The following is a 4,197-nucleotide window of genomic DNA, read 5'->3' on the forward strand; positions in this document are numbered from 1 at the left end:
CGGCCTTCTGTTGTCTTGCCTTCTTTCTTTGACGGAGCAATGTTGTTTTGCTGTGAAAGAGACTGGGGAGTTGTGTTGTTAAAGTGTGAAGTATGGAGCCCTGCGCAGACGGGGAAGCCTTAGCATTGAACGGTTGTGTTGTTAAAGTGCAAAGTATGGAACCCTGCGCAGACGGGGAAGCCTTAGCATTGAACGGTTGTGTTGTTAAAGTGCAAAGTATGGAACCCTGCGCAGACGGGGAAGCCTTAGCATTGGACGGTTGTGTTGTTAAAGGGTGAAGTATGGAACCCTGCGCAGACGGGGAAGCCTTAGCATTGAACGGTTGTGTTGTTAAAGGGTGAAGTATGGAACCCTGCGCAGACGGGGAAGCCTTAGCATTGAACGGTTGTGTTGTTAAAGTGCAAAGTATGGAACCCTGCGCAGACGGGGAAGCTTTAGCATTGAATGGTTGTGTTGTTAAAGGGCGAAGTATGGAACCCTGCGCAGACGGGGAAGCCTGAGCATTGAACGTTTGTGTTGTTAAAGTGCAAAGTATGGAACCCTGCGCAGACGGGGAAGCCTTAGCATTGAATGGTTGTGTTGTTAAAGTGCAAAGTATGGAACCCTGCGCGGACGGGGAAGCTTTAGCATTGAACGTTTGTGTTGTTAAAGTGCAAAGTATGGAACCCTGCGCAGACGGGGAAGCCTTAGCATTGAATGGTTGTGTTGTGAAAGTTGTTTAGGTGGGAACATCTGACTTGCGCGACAAACAAATAGTCGGACGTCCTGTGAGAGCAACCACCACGTTTCACAAGCAAAAGTTTGACAGATTGATTCAGGACGATCGTCGTACCACTCAGAGAGAAATGAAATTCCAAGCATCACCGGCATTTCACAAGAACATGTGGGTCACATTATTGCTTTGCTTGGCTGTTGGAAGATCTGTGCACGATGACGCCGTGACGCCGGTTGCGGAAACCAAGTGTCGACTTTTTCCGTGACGGCTTCAGAAAACTTGGCAGAAATATATCCAATTGTCTGGTGATGATGTGGAAAAGTGAATAGTGGTAGTTAAAGAGCACATTCTAAGGATTATTTCTGAATTTGATTTATTAAAATATTCCCATCCATACCCTGCCTCTGCCTTCCCTGCAGCTTTGTCATGATCTCCGATCTTTACATCTCCGAACACAGAGCAAGCGCTGACAAAGAACGGATGCCAGCCATAAAACCTCAATTACCCTCTGGTATGTGAGAGCCCCTATATAAATGGGCTACAGAGAAGAATCTGGCATTCTGTACAATAAAAAACTGTTGGAATCTATCCAGCGTGTGTCTTGTTGCTGGTGGAAGACTGACCCACGGCACAACTGGAAGAAGAGAACCTAACAAGCTGCTTGGGAATCCCATTTCACCGAGGCAACCAAACCTTTACTGCCACCAGGGGGCAGCACTGACCCATCCCTGGAAGAGCCATTCTGGGCACATCAGTGGCTCCGTGTCCCTCAGGATTGAATCAGGGCAGTTAAAGTTGTGTCGAACCTCCTTAATTCAACAGCATACACTTGCACCCTAAAGCCCCTTCTACGCTGCCAGATAAAATCCAGATCACCTGCTTTGAATAATAATAATAATAATAATAATAATAATAATAATAATAATAATGGCAGAATATGTAAAGCAAAGTGAAGAACCTGCTTTGATTGAAGTCAAAAATCAGAAACTCCTCAAAGCACAGCAGACAAAAAACCAGTACAAGAAAGCCGCACTACAAACTAGAGCTGACAGCTGGCACAACAAAACATCGCATGGAAAGTTCTTGACAAAATTGAAGGAAAAGCTGAGAAGGAGAAGACCTGGCTCTGGCTCACGAATGGGACCCTGAAGAAGGAGACAGAAGGCCTGATCCTTGCAGCCCAGGAGCAAGACATCAGGACATAGGCAATTAATAATAATAATAATAATAATAATAATAATAATAATAATACATCACACAGTCCTAGACACTTGGGAAGTGTTCGACTTGTGATTTTGTGATACGAAATCCAGCATATCTATCTTGTTTGCTGTGTCATAATAATAATAATAATAATAATAATAATAATAATAATAATCCATCACACAGTCCTAGACACTCGGGAAGTGTTCGACTTGTGATTTTGTGATACGAAGTCCAGCATATCTATCTTGTTTGCTATGTCATACAATAAAATAATCTATCTACATCATACAGGGACCATTTCATCCTAGATGTTCTGTTTTTCCTCCAGAATGGACATCCCAGGGTTCCTTCATTTGCATGACCCCGCCCAGTGCCTCTCCCTTAACCCTTTCCTAACCTTCCTGTGGGCCGAGAGCAATGAAACTTGGCCAAGTTCTGAGTCTTTCTCTCCATCGGTGCCACGTTTCGCAACTGTCAACGCCTCACTTTTAGAAGTCAACAGGTTGCTTACACTTGAAGATTACCTAGGCCCTGGAGGCATGTGAATGTGGAAAGGGGGGTCTCACGCATGCAGGTAAGCCTGCAACAAAGGAAGGGGCTTGGGCGGAGGCCACCTGCCTCGGGATCCGTCCCGGAAGGAAGGCAGGCAGCTGCAGTAATCCCTCCTGATCCGTCTCCAAAGGCGGCAGCGGCTGGCACCTGCTCCGGCAGGAATTCCCCGGCTCTGTCTGCCGGCCGGTGGGCGGCCCACACCTGGCAAGGAGAGCCCTTTCATGTGCCCCCCTACTGTACCCACAACTGGATCTCTCTCTGCACATGCTCAGGGGCACCCTGGGCTGCGTGGAAGAGAGGGCCCTGTGCCGTTTTCCCAATGGACACAGGACACTGTCATGGAGACGATTGTGATGTTATGGTGATGATGATGCAACAAGCACCCGGTCGGCCAAAGCACGAAAAACGGAGAGGACGGATTTATCCCTTTCTCAAACCAAGGACGGGTCGGCGAAGCGATAGCCGCTTTGAGTCTGTTTCAGAGAGAAAAAGCAGAGTACAGTAGAGTCTCGCTCATCCAACATAAACGGGCCGGCAGAACGTTGGATAAGCGAATATGTTGGATAATGAGGGATCAAAGAGCCGGCCCTAAGGTAATTTTCAAGTGTAGGCGAACAGAATTTTCGCGCCCCCCCCCAAACCAATCACTGAAAAATAAGCAAAAATGTTGGATAATAAGGAGGGATTAAGGAGAAGCCTATTAAACATTGAATTAGGTTATGATTTTACAAATCAAGCACCAAAACATCATGTTTTACAAGAAATCGACAGAAAAAGCAGTCTCGACTGCGCCCCTGTATGTTTTGCTCCACGAGCGACCGCTCAGTTCACCTCATTGTTGGACTGGCGGCAACAGCTGGGTTCTGTCCTTCTTTCCTTCCTTCCTTCCTTCCTTCCTTCCTTCCTTCCTTCCTTCCTTCTTTCCTTCCTTCCTCTGCAAGCGTAGCCAAGGCCTCCCTTTGAGCTTCCTATTTGGGTTGCCAAGGCAAAAGGAAGTGCTGGCTCATCAGGTCCAGAGGACAACAATGAATGGATGGGTGGATGGATGGGTGGATGACCGAGCGCTGGGAAATGGCTCTCCATTGAGGCCGAAAACCCCTGTGGCTTTGAAGGCTTTGTCAGGGGGACAAAGACCAGGATGGACGCTGGACGGAGGGAGGCAGGAATGCGGGTTTTTCCGAGGCTGCCGAGAAAGGCCGGAGAGAGCAGGACAAAGGACGAAAGGCACTGCCATATAAAAGCCAGACTATCTCCTGTGAAATGGATCATATGGAAGACAGGACAATACTTACTTTTACTTACTTACTTAGGCGATCCCTCGTAGTTCAAGGATGATGGTCCTCCGTCTCTGTTGTCTTGGGATGGATCCATACATGGCTGAAGAGACCTCTTCTTGATCCCCAAGAACATCGGTTTCCAGAAGGCGGTCCCGGTCACTCCTTCCCCTTGGCACGTTTCTCCCTTAAGCCCTCCGTTCGTGCCTTTTCAAACTCCACAGCACTGCTGGTCACAGCTGACCTCCAATTAGAGCGCTCAAGGGCCAGGGCTTCCCAGTTCTCAGTGTCTATGCCACATTTTCTGAGTCCATCTTTAAATCTCTTTTCCTGCCCACCGACATTACGTTTCCCGTTCTTGAGTTCGGAGAAGAGCAACTGCTTTGGAGACGGTGATCTTTGGGCATCCAGACAACGTGGCCTTCAGTCCAGCGGAGCTGATGGCGTAGG

This window comes from Anolis carolinensis, unplaced genomic scaffold, assembly GCF_035594765.1.
Source record: "Anolis carolinensis isolate JA03-04 unplaced genomic scaffold, rAnoCar3.1.pri scaffold_15, whole genome shotgun sequence".
NCBI lineage: Eukaryota > Metazoa > Chordata > Lepidosauria > Squamata > Dactyloidae > Anolis > Anolis carolinensis.